The sequence below is a fragment of the Myotis davidii genome, unplaced genomic scaffold (genome assembly GCF_000327345.1).
Source record: "Myotis davidii unplaced genomic scaffold, ASM32734v1 scaffold370, whole genome shotgun sequence".
NCBI lineage: Eukaryota > Metazoa > Chordata > Mammalia > Chiroptera > Vespertilionidae > Myotis > Myotis davidii.
This window is the reverse complement of record NW_006288615.1, coordinates 15199220-15216897: the sequence shown is the minus strand read 5'-3', so window position 1 is coordinate 15216897 and position 17678 is coordinate 15199220. Positions and strand designations below refer to the sequence as shown.

The 17678-nt window shown below is 40.6% G+C and overlaps 1 protein-coding gene and 1 long non-coding RNA gene across 2 annotated transcripts in view; one reads left to right on the top strand and one right to left on the bottom strand.

The window, feature by feature from the left end:
- The window catches only part of ATF2 (activating transcription factor 2), an 83304-nt gene extending 70930 nt beyond the window's left edge, over positions 1 to 12374 (bottom strand). The window contains 1 exon segment of the mRNA XM_006760596.2: positions 12209 to 12374. The gene's annotated coding sequence lies outside the window, so the exon portion shown is untranslated.
- The window catches only part of LOC107182609, a 14584-nt gene continuing 8468 nt past the window's right edge, over positions 11563 to 17678 (top strand). The window contains exon 1 of the long non-coding RNA XR_001513339.1: positions 11563 to 11575. This is a non-coding gene — a long non-coding RNA (uncharacterized LOC107182609). The remainder of the gene's footprint in view (positions 11576 to 17678) is intronic.

The window sequence follows — 17678 nt, the reverse complement described above, 5'->3', positions numbered from 1 at the left end:
GCGGGGGGTGCAGCCATCTTTGTTATGGAGTGACGGTTCATTTGCATATTCCCGCTTTGTTAGATAGAATTAAGTTTTAAGGATGGAAGTATGGCAATGGAATCTTGGTGACAGGAGAAAAATGAAGCATCCTATCCTATATAATAAAAGGCTAATATGCCAACTTCCTGTGTCCTCCCGCCCTGGGCAGCCCGGCCGATGACCCCGATCGGTGCAGGCTGGCTGGATCCCACCTGTGTACGAATTTGTGCACTGGGCCTCTAGTTTTACCATAATAGAAGGGAGAGGTAGTCATAGACGACAGGTGAAATGGCATTACGAAATCTGAGCATCAAAATTGTTAGTTCAGATTATAGTGTTTCTTTTGTCAGTGCTACCAACACTGACAGACGAAACAACATCCATGGGACCTAGTTTATGTGATTCTTATTTGGAAACAACTTGACTTTTGTATACCTGAATCAAAATTAGGTTCAGCTGTGAGTGACAGAAAACTCAAAGTAACAATGGCTTAAATGATTCTGAAGTTTATGTCTATCATATAAACACAGGCAGTCCAGAACTGTGATCATTAGTAGTCTAGGCTCTTTCTATTTTGTTCTTTTGCCACCCTTAACATGTAACTGCTCAAGGTATAGTCATTACATCTTTTGATCAGACAACAAGAAGGAGAATAAAGAGATAAGCAATAGCCTCCCTTTAGGGAAATTTTTCAGAAATCTCACAGGAAGCTTCTATTTACCTTCCATAGGCTAAAACTTAATCACATGGCCACAGCTAGCAGGAAATCTGGGAAATATATTTTTTTATTTCACCATATGCTCAGGTAATAAGGAAAAAGAAAAGAATGAATATTAGTGGACAATTAGTGTTTCATTCATTTCATTCTAAAATGTGAGATGGCTGGATACCTGTAGAGCTGCCTTAGCAGTATACTGAAGGGATTTTTCAAAAGCAGGAAGTCCTGCCCAGTGATCAAGGAACAAGACCAATGTCCACAAGGACTACTCTAAATATGCAAGGCCAATCTGTAGGTGACAGAGGAGAAAATCTGAAGACCACAATAACAATGCTAGAGTAAAGAAACAATCTATATAGTTGTACTTTAGGAGGGTAAACTCATTCAAGCAGTCCACAAAACACAGAATTATTCAGGACCATTATGCAAGCATGGGAGTGCCCAAGGTGAGACTGGGTAAGAACTTGGCAGAAAGCTCAGTTACAAAATGCATTAGGGAAAGGCAGTGAACTTAGAAGCAAGATGTTAAAAGGGAAAGTAGACTTTCCTCTCCCATTATTAGGTCATGTATGAACTTCAGAGATTTCTCTATTGTACACTGTTGGAAAGAGGGTTGCACTTTACCTTGAATAAAGTTGGCTGAAATAGCCTTAGTATGTTTAAAACTGATGCAAATACCAGAAGCAAGGAAGACTCTCGTTTCTACTCTATCCTGACTACTGTGTACGTGTTTCTTATATCTGGATTTAACTAAACTGAGGGTAAAGGGTAGGATCTCTGCTGAAGGGGGCAAACACTGCTAATGGCAAGGCAAGTATTCTGGAAAAAGGTAGATATTGTGCCAGGAAATAGGGCACAAAGGTAGCTTGAGAAAGGAATTTTTTTGGACATGGACTCAGAGGAGTCTAACATACTCAAAGGCAATCTTGGTTGGAAGAGAGAAGTTGGCTTCTGGCCTTGTGAGAGGATGGGAGCTAGGCAAAAGGGGGACACTCTCTCCAGGCAGCAGTGTTCAAACAGGTGTATATAAGGCTTTCCAAAAGACATCTGAACACGTTTTAAAAAAATCAATTCCAGTATCTTCAACTTCCCTATGTTTGCTTTCCTATAAATGATCTGCCTACTTTCCTTAAGTCCTCAGTCTTCCACACTGCAAAAGAAACCCATCTCTCTCTCTCAGATCAAAGCTTATTACAATACATTGCCCAGGTTGTAAAATCCTCCAGGGAACAAAAGATAATTTAAGATTTCTTAAAGCCTCCATTAATCAAGGTACCATTAAACCTCAGACTTGTCTTTTCCTGTCTTCTTTTTGTTAAAACAAAGCATGGCTTTAAGAATACTGTTTTGCCCTATATTTAGAAATGTTCTGAATTCAGATATATTGCATAGTGTAATGACTGTAACAATAAAAAACAATCTAATTTAATGATTTCCATTCTCACAATATTCTCCAAAAATGAATTGTCCTAACAGAGCGCTCCAAGACAACAAAACAAAGGGGAAATCGGTAAGAAACTTTGAAAAGTTTAATTTACATTTGTTGCAGAGACAATAAGGTGATCAATAATTACTTTAAAATATTAAAATACACTGGATTCAAGTAAAATTGTTAGAGAAGTGTAAATTAAATAAAACTTCAATAAGAAAAAGGAACAACAACAATTTCCAACTGTTTTGCCAGGCTGTCAAGGTTCAGTGGATGAGAGTCGACCTATGAACCTGGAGGTCAAGGTTCGATTCCTAGTCAGGGCACATGCCCCGGTTTGCAGGCTTGATATCCAGTAGGAGGCAGCCAGTCAATGATTCTTTCTCATCATTGATGTTTCTCTTTCTTTCCCCGTTTCCCTTCCTCGCAGAAATCAATAAAAATATTTTTAAAAAGATGAATTCAAGTTTTTTTAAGTGAACATATCAAGATTTTATTGTCACATAATAAAACAAAACATGTAACTTAGATCACTTGGCTCTTACTTTCCGAGTTCAAAATATATACATATCTTAAAAGGCAGCATTCTCCTAGATCTGCAGTTAGGCTCACCTCATTCAAGCCTCAACACAATCTTGTAGTTTCAGTCTTTTTGCAGAAAACTGTCTTAGTCTGCCCACCTCAGCCACTCTGCTTCCTGTCATAATGCCACTTTGCCTGCACATACAGAGAATCCTTGCCCTTCTTGTACTGTATGGCTTTGTAGGGTTGATGCTTGCCACACTTACAGAAAGTATTGAAGGGGTATTAGGAACTTCACAATGTTTGCAAGAGTGCTATCGACATGGAAAGTGAAGTTTGTTTTTTAAAATCAATAATAGTACCAAATCACCCTGGAAACTGGGTACTTACAAAATAGTGGTATCAATATCTAGAAAAGCCAGAAATTATACTTTTCTCAACTTTTAAAATCAAATTTCTTTTCAGGTGCATATGAGTGTAGTAGGTAGAATGGTCCCCCAAAGATGTCCACACCTAAATTCCTGGAAACTGTGAACCTATTCATGTTACATGGCAAAATGTACTTTGCAGATGTAAAAAGATTACAGATCCTAAAGTAACATTACCTGAGTTATCTATCCAGGGGGCCCAATCTAATTACGTGAGCAGAGAACTTTCTCCTCTGGAATCAGTGATTCAGCAGCTGCAGCCGCAGTCAGAGTTCAAGTGTGGGAGAGACCTGATCTGCCATTACTGAAGGGGGGCAGCAAAGACCAGCCCTGGCTGGCAGTCAGCAAGAAAGGAGGGACCTCAGTCCTACAACTGCATTCAGCCAACAATCTGAATGAACCTGGAAGTGAATTCTTCCCGAGAGACTGCAAAAAAGAAATGCAGCTCTGCCAACACATTGATTTTGGCTTTGTAAGACCCTAAGCTAAGGTGCCTAGGAGGATAAGCTTGTGTCCCAAGGCTTCAAGGGCATCACCATCTTACAGAGTTTTCTCTGTGCTATTATTTCCTTACTAGAGGCCCAGTGCCTCAATTTGTGCACCAGTGGGGTCCCTCGGTCTGGCCTGTGGGATGGGACTGAAATCGGCTCTCTGACATCCCCCTGAGGAGTCCCAGATTATGAGAGGGTGCAGGCCAGGCCAAGGGATCCCACCGGTACATGATCTGGGCTGGAGAGGGATGCGGGAGTTGGCTGGCCTAGGAGGGACCGTGGGAGGGCTCCAGAGCGTATCCGGCCCATCTCACTCAATCCCCATCGGCTGGACCACAGCAGCAAGCTAACCTACCAGTTGGAGCATCTGCTCCCTGGTTGGGTTGGTCAGTGCATGTCACAGCGACTGGTCGACGGTCTACTGTTTGCCCCCTGGTGGTCATTGCATGTCATAGTGAGTGGCTGAGCAGCCTTAGCATATTATTAGCATATTATGCTTTGATTGGTTGAACAGACAACTGGATGACCAGACAATTAGCATATAAGCCTTTATTATATAGGATATCTTGGTCAAGCACCACAAAAGTGCACGAATTGATCCTAGAGTTCGCTTTGGAAACAACAAAATAACAAACTTTAAACTAAGAGTTTGAAAACCTGCAGCTATGAGCTGGAAGGACTTCATTCCCTTTTCAATATTTCTATTATTAGGAAAATTTTAAATAGTATGATTTCACTGCAATCCTATTAAAAAACAGTATACCAGTTCCAGGGTTGCCAAAAAGAATAAGTGAAATATATGTAAAATAGTACAGTGCATGGTACTCATACATTATCCAGTAAGCTTATTAGAAGTTTCACTGCATTTTATTGACTTTAAGTGTACATTTTCTTAATGCTTAATTAATGCTATGCTTACTGCCTTCTTTATTTTTAAAGCTAGAAACTGAGACCTACATGTGTAGTTTAACTTTTAGAAGATTTTTACATTAACCTCTAACCCAAACGTTATTTGGTACATAACGTTTAGTTCATTAATGTAATTAAATCAAACTCCTGAGATGTAAAAAAAATATATAAGCCCAGCTTTAACAGGGAAAGCAGCAGTTTTTAATTTTTCCCCAATCACAGCAGACATGACAGATGTCCTTCACACATATCACAACTCCCATGAGTATACTAAAGTTCTGATGAAATTCCTCAAAGTTAATGGGACACATAAAGAGTATCACAGACTTTTCTCAATATTGTAATCATGAAAGTACATTATTAATATCTGACTAGTGATGTCAGCCCCATATCTCAAAATATTCTTTAATAAAAATCATGTCTAATTTAAATTTCATTTTTAAAGTGAGTTTTGATTATTCACAGATCTCTAATCACTAGGTAAGGTAAGGCAAACAAGTCTAAAATTTTTATAGTTTAAACTTACAACAGATCATTCAAATACAAAGACCTTACAGACTAATGGTTATGAATATGAACAGTGCTAATCCATGTTTTTACTAGTAATATTTTAGATTTGGCAATTGTATCTATTATCTATCTATCTATCTATCTATCTATCTATCTATCTATCTATCTATCCATCTATCTATATAAAAGGCTAAGCGACCATCCGACCATCTGATCGGCTGGTAGTATGATGCACACTGACTACTAGGAGGCAGATGCTCAACACAGGAGCTGCTAAGCTGCGGTGACTTAGCAGCGGTGGTTCTCAGGTGACGTACCCCAGAACCAGAGAGGAGGGAGCCCGATTCCAGGGGGGGGGGGTGGAGCGTGTCACCCGAGAACCGCCCTCTTGCAATTCAGGACCGGTTGGGGGATGTTGGAGAGCTGGTTTCAGCCCGATCCCTGCAGGCCAGGTCGAGGGACCCCACCTGACGGAGGGACCCCGCTCACTCCGCAGATGCCGTGTCCGGCCCGGGACATGTCCGGCCCATCTCACCCAGTCCCGCCCCGCTGGCCACCTTCATTTCAATGTGCACAAATTGTGCCCTGGGGCACTGATATAAAATTATGTCCAATAAATTATTTTTGTTGAAGGTAGATGTATAAAATGTACTTATCTATCATTGTTTTTGTTTTCTTACTAAAAACCTGTCTTTTGTAAAAGTAAAAAGAAAACAAATTGATAGCTCCCCAAGTATTACAACAATTCATAGTTGTCACTGCTATTAAAAGTACGTAAATAATTTCTCAGTATGAAGAAGACACAAATAAGATAGGGTATGAATTATGTACAATGCCCATTACAACAATGGTAAGCTCACCTCTCTCAATTCCTCTCAAAGTATGTCAAAATTCAAGGAAGTGAAAGAGATATTACTACAGAAATAACGATCAATTAAACACCTATATTTCAACAATCATTAAAAACCTTCCTTAACAATTATAAAAGACACCAGTGACTTTCGACACTGGTTAAGAACTAATGATGTAGTTATATTAGTTGAATAGTTAGTAAAGAATTCAAAAGAACATTAAAAATGTGGTTCTTTAATTTAATCATCTCTTCCACTATAGTGGGAAAGAAATGGAAAGTCTTTCTGAAATGTTTATAAGTGGGGTTGGTAGAACAGAAAAAATAAGAATTGGATTTTATGGTCGTGACCAGTTTGGCTTTTAGTGGATAGAGCATCAGCCTGCAGACTGAAGAGTCCCAGGTTCGATTCCGGTCAAGGGCATGTACCTCGGTTACAGGCACCTCCCCAGGGAGGGGTGTGCAGGAGGCAGCTGATTGATGTTTCTCTCTCATCGATGTTTCTAACTCTCTATCCCTCTCCCTTCCTCTCTGTTAAAAAATCAATAAAATATATTTAAAAAAAGAATTGGATTTATGGAAATCATAAATAATTCCTTATCAAAAAATATAGATATGCTATACTACATGTGTTTTATATAGAAAAGCCTGCTTTGGGGTGAAGGGGTGTATATGAAACAAAAACGATGATATATCCTCTCACATGGATTTACGAAAATGCTAAGGTGGTAAATTCTATCACAAATTATAAATTCCTAGGGAAACCAACTATATTGCCAAAGCTACCAAATAGATGGTTGATGTCTGCCTTCAAGTCACACCACACATGTGCCAGGAGGGGCTGTGATAGATTATTATTATTTCTGCATGAACTTTAACAATAATAATTACACAGCACATACTGAGTACTCATTAAGTTTCTGACAGTGTTTCAAACATTGTATATACGTTAATTATTTCAGTTATCACAACAAGCTAGAAGTTACATATTGTTATTCTTAAGGATAAGGAATCAGGCACAGAGAAATTATTTGTTCAAAGTGATGCAATGGTAGAACCATGACAACCTGGCTCCTAATAACTTCCCTAAGACACTGATTACATACTTACTATGTACCAGAAAATGTATGGAGGCAGCAATAACTCAATTTGGCTATATAATAAGCATATTCTTTATTTCAAAGGTTATCTATGTGGAAATGTCATTATGAATTTTAATAGCTCATAAATCTATTTATAGTTCATAAAGTATTATATTAAAACAAACCAGCATAAGACATGCCACATATAATCTATGTAAAACTGCATAAAATTTAAGAATTATTATTAGACTGTCAAAAATTTTAGTAATCTTTAAGAAAAAGTCAGTGAAATGACTGAAGATATGGAATATATCTGTTCCAGCACATAGATCACTGGTAGACAAATAACTAGAGATTGATATGGTCAACTAAAACTGCTAAGTAATGCAACTTATTCCCATTAATAATTCCTAATTAAGTAATTATTTGTTAATAAGCACAACTGTGAAGTTGGTGAAATTATAACAAAACTGATGCATTCATACTCTGATGGTGTAAATTTGTTCAAATGTTTGGGGAAGCAAAAAATTAGCAACTGGGGAAACATTTATATCCTCTCACCTAGACATCTCATTTGAGAATAGTATCCAATGGAAACAATTCAAAATAAGTACATGGACAGAGATGCTCAATTCACTGTTAAAGTAGGCAAAAAGTGAAGATAATTATTTTCCTATTGGGCATTTAAAATTGAGGACATTTTAACTGTCATTTGGTAAATGTCATGTAATCATTAAATATTATAAAATTTAGATAATATAGGGAAATGTTAATGATATAAAAGTAAAATAAAACTAAATTCTGTATTATAATTCTGTAAAAACTGTAACACACATACACAAATTAGAAGGCAACAAAAATAATAAAAAAAGGCCCTGGCTGGTGTGGCTGAATTGTTAGAGCACTGGCAGGAGAACCACTGAAGGGTCGAGGATTTGATTCCTGGTCAAGGGCACATACTTTGGTTGCACGTTCAATCCCCAACTCTGGTCCAGTGAGGGAGACAACCAATTCATGTGTCTCTCTGACATCGATATTTCTGTCTTTCCCTTTCTTGCCGTCCTCCTTCCCTCCCCTCCCTCGCCCTCTCTCTCTCTAAAAAGAAAAAAAAAAAATCAATGGGAAAAATATCCTCCGGTGAAGATTAACAAAAAAATAAAATGAAAATGATTATCTGTTAATAGGGCAAAATTGGAGTTGATTTCTAGTAACATTATTCTAATAAATGTTCAATAAGTAAAACGAAACACACTAGTCCAAACAGTAGAATTAAAAACTCCCACAAAGCTATAAAACTGAAATAACAAAGGTTTAGGTTCAGTTAGATAAACTAAAGAACATTTAGGGAACATATTTATAAATTTAATTGATTATACATGAAGGTAACCATATACTACCAAAATAGCCAAAATGCACCTGGTATTTTGCCAAATGGCTTTTGCTAATTATTATCATTCCCACCCTGTCTTTCCCCATTAATCTTATTGAGAATCTCTGTGGTAATAACCTACTACTAGTATTGATAGTGTTTTTATTCCTTAGATACCAAGACAGAAAACATGGGTGAGAACCACTATTTTTAAGATATAGAATACAGAGATGGGTGACTAGGCCTTGCCCCCAAAACATTCTACTTATTTACATCCTTTCCTGTTACAGAAAGTTTTTAATCACTTTACTACCACTGCAAACTGCCAAGGAAAAAAACAGCATCACTAAATGTACTTAAAAATGTAAGTAAAGACAACAGTTTTAAGGTTGTTAAAAAGAATAAATGAAAATAGTATATATGTATATATAATTATATGATATATATTTATAATAATATATGCAAAACAATTCCAATTGTTGCTGACTTTAAAGATCCACAAACTCCCTTAAATTTCTATGAAACTATATCTTATTCTATACTTTTTAATCCTGAGCTTAAGAATCAGAACAAAAAAAACAATGTTTTATGGGGTTTACCCCTAGATAGAAATAGGTAAATACTATCACTACTACCTCATTAAAAAATTAAGGGAACATGCAGCATTTTAGATAATTTCTTAGTCTCAAAGAATAGGGGTGAGTATAGGTTAAATATAGAAATACTATGTTAAACTGACTACAACAAAGAAAATTTGGGGTTTTGTACAATAATTTTAGTTACAGAGAATAACATAACAAGTACTGATTTTTACAAGGATTAGTTGCATATCCAATTTTTGTTATCCACTGGTTTTTAAATGAGAGACTCTATTATTTGCCCTGGGTGACACAGTGAGAGCCACAGACTTGATCTAACAATCTAACATACCAGCAGAGAACATAAAAATCACTGAAATCCAACTTTTCCAAAATACAAAAATTTAGGTAGAAAAAATATAGATGATTTCTTGAGTTAACGCTAGTTTTTAAATTTATTTTATTTTATTATTTTTTAAATATATTTTTACTGATTTCAGAGAGGTAGGGAGAGGGAAGAGAGAGAGAAACATCAATGATGAGAGAGGATCAATGATTGGCTGCCTCCTGCACGCTGCCTACTGGGGATCAAGCCCGAAACCCCCGCATGTGCCCTTGACTGGAATCAAACCTGGGACCCTTCAGTCTGCAGACTGACCCTCTATCCACTGAGACAAACCAGCTAGGGCAATGCTAGTTTTAAGTAGTAGGCGCTTGATACATAGCATATAACGTTTTAGTATTCATATAGCTTCTAAATCCTGAAGTATAATACTAATAAAAAGTATCCCTGCAAAATATTAAAGAGCTGACATAATAACCATTTCTACTGTTATCTTAGTTTAAAAACATGAAACAGCCCAGTCAGTGTGGTTCAGTGGTTGAGCACTGACCTATGAACCAGGTCACCGTTAGATTCCCAGTCAGGGTGTATGCCAGGGGTGCAGGCTTGATCCCCAGTGGGGGGGCGTGCAGGAGAAACCCATCCATGGTTCTCTCTCATCATTGATGTTTCTATCTCCCTCTCCCTCTCCCTTCCACTCTAAAATCAATAAAAATATATTTAAAAAACGACAACACATGAAACCAATACTCCCAAGTAAAAAAGTAAATGCAGGAATTTCTGGAATGCATGTTTATGTACCTTAAAAACACATGCAAACGACTCTTTCTGAAAACTCCTTCCTTACTTGTCAGTAAATACAAACACCTAAATTCGAAATTATCACAATATTGTATTTTAAATAATTAAAAACTTAATGGCAGTAGCATCTTCTCAAAGCAAGCTTAAACATGTTTTAGGAAAGCAACATATACACCATAAATTTGGAAGATTCTCATAATTACTTTACAAAGACTAGGACTTTTAATTGTAATTCAATTGGTGGCCCTGAAGATGCATGAACTTTCTTGACTCTGTTTCTTGATCCTCTATTTTTTAACATACTTTACATCAGTGTTCCTGCAATTTTGAAAAAAAAAAAAATGTTTGCCATGGATTCCTCAGTCAGTGTAACACATTAAGAGATATAATTGCTACTGGAGGTGTCTTTCAGGGCACTTAACCCCATAGGATTGACTTTTTAAAAAAAATATATTTTATTGAGTTTTTACAGAGAGGAAGGGAGAGAGATAGAGTCAGAAACATCGATCAGCCGCCTCCTGCACATCTCCCACCCGGGATGTGCCCGAAACCCAGGTACATGCCCTTGACTGGAATCGAACCTGGGACCTTTCAGTCCGCAGGCCCACGCTCCATCCACTGAGCCAAACCCGTTTCGGCAGGATTGACTTTCAACCAGCTTCTCACCTTCACAGCTTTGGTACAAAAGGCCAAGGATACATGGTTAAAGATTATGCCTAGAAAGACTATTGCTGACAATGCCAGCGATTATGAATTTCTTCAACTAGGACATGTGCTCAGAGGAAGAGTTTCTGTTCTCATTTCAAATATGTACATTAAATTCGTGCATTGTTACCGTTTCCATGATTTAAAATTCCTAAGAAATTGTAGCTTTCACACTATAATTTAAGGATGAGTCCATAGGCCTAACATTCATCAGGAGTAATCCCTTTTACTCCATCATATGCACTTCAGTGTTGTTCTTGTCTTCACCAGTTTTAAGACGCCCCATTAAACGCGGACAATTTCACACCACATGAGGGCACACAAATAGTCCCCAGCTCCTACACCCTCTCCTCCTCCAGTGTCGGTTCAACGAGGAACACAGAACACACTCTCTCTCTCTCTCTCTCTCTCACACACACACACACACACATTCACACACACAGTCACACACACACTCACACTCACACACACACACATACACACACATACACGCACTCACACACACTCACACTCACACACACACACATACACACACATACACGCACTCACACACACTCACACTCACACACACACACATACACACACATACACGCACTCACACACACTCACACTCACATTCACACACACATTCACACTCACACACACAGTCACACACACTCGGCTCTAGTCCTAGGGCATCAATACAAAACACAGATTATTTCCCAACAGAAGCTCCGCAGTCCATCCAGGGAGGTGAAATGTAGGGGTTGGGGACGGGGGAGAATACAATAATCAATACGCACCCACACCTCAGCCCCGCCCCACCAGGAAGAAGTGGGGGTGGGGGTAGCGGGAGTGTGCGAGGGCAGAACCGGCAGAGAAAAGGCCGACTTCCAACTCCAGGGTCCTCCGTACCATTTGTCCTAGCGCGTCCCCAGCAGCGCGAACCCCTGACCCTGTTCCAGCCGCGCCTCCCTCAGCTCCATCCCCGCCACCATCGCATCCACCGCCCTCAGCCTCCGAGTCCGGGGCGGGGAGCCCGAGCCAAGCCGCTTCCTGCTGCATCCAAGGTCTGGAGGAGGCCCGTCTCCCTGAAACCCGAGCATTTCCGACCTGTGCCCAGGAACCTCTGAACCGACGAAAGAAGATAAACCGGGGGGGAGGGGTCTAAGAGGAGCCGTTATCCCTTTTCCTCCTCGTTAGGAAAGCGCGCGAGCCGGGAGGGGCCGGACGGACCAAGAGCAGTTACCTAACGGGCCGGCGCGCCGCTCGGGCGCTGCAGCAGACGCGGTGCGGCCGCGGAGGTGGCAGCACCGTGAACCGCCCGGAGGGCCAGGCACTGAGGCAGGAGCGCCCGAGGTGATGGGAAGCGGGGGGTGGGGACCAGGGTGAGCGGCGTCGCCATGTTAGCGCCTGCTTTCTCCGTATCCCGACCGCCTCCGGTCCTGCGGCCCTCTCCCCATCACTACTCACCTGTCTAAGTCACTAATTCATGCTTCTTTCGGTCGCCGGGAAGACCCGACCTCCGCCGTGTTTACAAACTACCCTTGCAGGAAAGGGCTGAACGGCACTTTAAAGGCCACGGACTCCCACAGGCTTCCGTCCTCTCTCGCGAGATCGGATTGACAACCCTTCTCCCCGCCCTCTCCCGGCATCCCCCCTTTTCTCCTCGGGCCCCGCCCCTCCGTGCACACGCCCCTCCTCGCCTTCTTTCAGGCGGAGAGCCTCGTGTCAGGTGATTTCATCAGGTTTAAGGGAAGGGGCGGGACTTCAGGAAGGCGGGATTGAGGGGGCGGGGACCAAGGAACACTCGGTAGCTGGTGATTGGACAAAGAGCACGAAGGGCGGGAAGCAGAGCTGGAGGGGGCGCAACCAGGGAGCCAACACCAGAGTGTGTTGGTAGCACAGGACCTGCGGAAGCCTGTGATTGGCAGCCGGCTGGGGGCGGGACACTAAAGCAGGTGGATGTGGAGGTCGCGGGAAGGAGCTGGCCGTGTGCGGGGAGGGAAGGTGCGAGTGGCCGGGGGGAGAGCGGGGACGAGTCCCCCAAGCCCAGCCCCGGAGGCACCGTATTTCCGTTTTTGTCACTTCCCGGCCCTGGGTAGGAAGAAGGTATAAAGCGGTGGGAGCCGCGCGCCTGAGCCCACCTTCCTGCCACCCTGAAGCCTGCAAAGGGGAGCGTCGGTGAACTGAGATTTGGAAGAGGCGGAGTTTGCCGGAAATAACCCCAAATCCCCATATGCTAAAGCGGGAAAGTCAGATAAATCAGTTCTGGAAAGAAAAGGAAAAGCCTTCGCTCTCAGTGGCCTTTGTTCGAATTTCACTAAGCTATAACTAGATTCTTCCGGCTCCTAAGCCTCTAGTAGTATATGATGGTAGCATATAATTATGTTTTAAGTAACTTAAGAAAAGGACACACAATGCCTTCTATAACAGTAATTTAAAGCAATGCAAGAACTTGTTTGTAAGAGAAAGTCTTCCATATTTTGGTGTATCCTATATTATCAATTTTCCTTTATTTAGTAGTTATAGATACGTATCAATATTAGTAGGAATAGTTTCAACCCTTAAAACAACTATTTTAGAGAGGACCAAAGGACACTAAATTAGAATATGGCATAGAAATGGCGCTCTTTCCACAATATTATCCCATTGCTTAATATGTTAAATTAACATGAGAGACAAAAGAAACCATACAGGGGTGGGCAAAAGTAGGTTTACACTTGTGAGTACCAAAACACAGGGTTTATTCTTGTATTTTTATTTATTAATTATTGTGTTATTTGTGTTCTTTATTACTTTGTATCCTTTCTTATGATTTATCTTTAGGTAACGATGGCTGGTAATTTACCTGCTTTTGTCCACCCCTGTATTTATTTCTTTGCCACTGACACACGTAAACTCCTAAAAACACCAAAATAAGTACAGTGCTGAAATTATTTCTTTTAATGTTGCTCTATTATTATCTATACAACTTAAATATTTAGATGTTAGGTGTATAGATATTGATTGTTCAATAAATACACATTGATATAAATTGAGAAGTATGATCAGGCCCCTGTGAAAATTTGCATTATTGATAAATGGGAAGTCTTTTCAGTATCTTGTTTTTTCATTTATTAAGTGCTCATTTCTAGTCCATAACAAAATTATGAATACAGTTTATGGAATAACATAAAATTTACTCACAAACATTATCTCTAAATCAAAGTGGAACTGAAATTGTTGGAAGATTGTGGGGAATAGTATTTGAGAGTTAATGAACCTGCAATTCAATAATGGTATCCGGCATAAATGAAATTGTAATGGCACTGGACATTTTAACAGGTCGAGCCTGCAACCTGGGCATGTGCCCTTGATCGGAATCGAACTTGGGACTCTTCAGTCCGCAGGCCACTGACCCAAACTGGCTAGGGTGTTAGTTTGTCTTTAGCTAAACATACTCCAGGGCATCCCTTATATCTGCCTTGGACTGCATTTTCACAGGTATCCTCAAGATGCAACCCAGTACAGTGCATTCGCTGGAATTTTGCCAGTGAGATCAGGTGTGTGTGTGTGTGTCATGAAAAGGATGGACAAGGCAAGGCAAGAGTATCCACCCACCTGGTATCAGAGAGATGAGATGAAAACAGTGTGGCCCTATACATACAATTGATTATTTTTAGTAGCTTCTATCCACGGGAGGTCATCTTTTCCTATATCTGACAGCCCAGGGTTTCTCTGCACATTGCTAAAATGACCTATGTTATAGTTATCTCTCAGTGCCTGTTCTCACTATGGAAATGTCCATGCAGAGAATTTCAAGTGCAGGGGGACCATTGTCCACCTCCCACTCCCAGCCTTTGGTTTCTCAAAATAAAACTGAGTGGCCAGATTATTACGACCACTCATCAGTACAATGAAGTGAATTAGTTATGCAAATAATAATAATAATAATAAAACCTTGAGAGTATTTGCTTAGGAAGTTTTCAATATTCAGTATTTTTGAAGTGTCAATGAAGTACTAATGGGGTGGTCATAATAATCTGGCCGGTCATAATAATCTGGCCACTCAGTGTATTATTTAGTACTGTGTGTGGCTTTGTGGGGAAAAAAATTAGAGGGCTGTATTTATCTTTAAATCATACCAATCAGTTTATGCTGGGTCAGTGAAAACAGTCCAGAGACAGAGAATGGAATCTAAGGGCTCTATTTTCATCTTTCATATCAATGCTTGCTCCAATCTCTCATATCCCACTCACTAGACGGAGGACTTGTCAACATATTGTTTCCCCCACACTAAGTTATCAGTAAAAATAGATAGAACCACTCCTAGGGTAAAGAATTTTGCCTGGCATTTCAGTATCTACCCTTCACCGCTAGTCTATTTGTCAACTTGAGGCCCATATAATACTAAAGCCATGAACTCCTATGCTAGGAACCAAGACTAGCCTAGGCCCTTAGACTAATAACTTGCTCTTTCTAGGTACCTTCTAACCTTGGATGCAGCCTCTTGAGTTAACACATTGTTTGCGGGTAGTTTTTATTGCGCCCTAACAGGGCGCGGGCCATTTTTGCTAATTTTTTGCGCAAATGACAACGTTCAGTAAAATTACAATAACTTTAGTTTATGTATTTATACGTTACCTGCATTCTACCGCTAGTCTATAAAAAACGTATTAATACGTGTCCCACGCTCTACTACACTGGTAGAACGTATAAATACGTAAAACGTGTAAACACGTTTCCCGCATACAATGTGTTAACTGTCTATCAGATGCTCTGTTTCTGTATAGTTCTTTACTCATAAAGCCAAGATGTATTGAGCATAAGCATGTCAAGCACTGTTCCTGGTGCTGAGGCTACAACTATAAACAAGACAAAGTCACTTAAGGAGGCTGTCATGGGGAAGGTGAGACAATACGTTTATATATATAAAAGCCTAATATGCAAATTGCCCCTTTGGGAGTTTGACCGGGAGACAAATCGCTGGCTATGACGTGCACTGACCACCAGGGGCAGCACAGAACAAAGGGAGGCCCAGGCCGGTAGCCAGGGAAGAGTGGCTCTGGCCAGCAGCCAGGAGGCCCTGATTGGCCCTGCTTGCCAGCCAGGCTTAGGCACCCTACTCGTGCATGAATTTCATGCACTGAGACTCTAGTATGAAAATAAGATTTAAATAGTGGTAGTAAGCACTATGGAGAAAATATAGCAAGGGTGTAACAATATGCAGTATTATAAGCTTACTTCTTTTATATGACTTTAGAGGACTTGAGAGCTACAGATATTTCTACAGAGGTAGATAAATGCTTTGAGCTGCCCTTTGGCTATAAGTGTTAAGGGAATGGTAAGGGGCAGCCTCTCAATACTCTCAAATACTGAGCTGTCCAGTGGCTGAAAAACTCAGCCAACCTGTACCTATTTGAGGAAGCAAACCCTGGGAGGGATTCTCCTATAAGAGGAACAGAGCCTGGAATCTCCATGGCTGGGAAGTGCTGACTAAAAGCTGTTGTTGAAAGGCAGCCAACAACCATGGGTCCCCTTAGGAGTCTACCAAGGTCAGTTGTAGGATGTTAGCTCACGCTAATATGTGGAACAATCAAAAGCTCTAGGATTTACGAGTCCTGGTTAGTCTCAGGTCAGTTCCTCTTTTTAATATTTAAACTCCCTTGAGAAAGGTGCTCTACAGTACTAAATTTCTAAGAGGAGTTAGATTATCATCATCGGTCAGGAGAAAGTACAGATTCTGATCAGGAGCCTGGGCCAATTTTTAGATTATAAAGAGAGAACTGAAAGGATGTGACCTAGGGAAATAGAAGATACAGGCATACCTGGGAGATACTGTGGGTTTGGTTCCAAACACTGTAATAAAGCAAGTATTGCAATAAAGTTAGTCGTATTCTTTTTGCAGTTGGAGGGTCTTACCTTCACTTAGTAAACCATGCAACACCGGTAAAGCACAATAAAGTGAAGTTCAATAAAAAGAGGCATGCCTAGCCCTAGCTGGTTTGGCTCAGTGAATAGAGCATTGGCCTGCAGACTGAAAGTCCCAAATTCGATTCCAGCCAAGGGCACATGCCCAGATTGCGGGCTTGATCCCCACTAGGGGCATGCAGAATGCAGCCAATCAATGATTCTCTCTCATCATTGATGTTTCTATCTTTTCCTCCCTCTCTCTTCCTCTCTTAAATCAATAAATATATATTTTTTAAAAATAGAGGTATGCCTATATTTGCATTCTTCAGCATTTGACCTGTTGCAATATGTTGCTTTGGTAGAAGAATATGACGAGAATCTAGTCTCACACAGCTATGTAAGTGGGAAAGGAAGGACCTCCTGAAAACGTCAGCAGTTCTCAGGATTAGCAGTATATTCCAATGGGAAGGGGGAAAGGTTTTCCAGTGAATGAATTGACAGCGTTTTGAAAAATAAGGAGTCTGAATCATGGTATGCAGTATTCTTGGACACTGCTTCTCAAAGTTTAATGTATATACAAATCACCTGGGATTCTTGTTAAAATTCATATTCTGATTCAGAAGTTCTGGGGTAAAGCTCTAGAACCCATAGTTCTGACAAGCTCCCAGGTGATGCCAATGCTGCTGCTGGTGATCCTTGGACCTCATTTTGAGTAGCAATGTTCTGGTATATTATGCTATACATATCACCAGAAAGCCTATAAACACATGCACAAATGAGCTTGTATGTGTTGGGGGTGGTGGGGGTGAGGAAGAGGGTAGGATAGTAATGGGTAGAAGGAAGAGAAAAGTATAATAAACTCATGTGATCTTTTTAAAAAGGCTAACCGGTTTGGCTAAGTGGATAGAGTGTCGGCCTGCGGACTGAAGGGTCCCAGGTTCGATTCTGGTCAAGGGCATGTACCTTGGTTGCAGGCACATCCCCAGTGGGGAGTGTGCAGGAAGCAGCTGAATCGATGTTTCTCTCTCATCGATGTTTAACTCTCTAT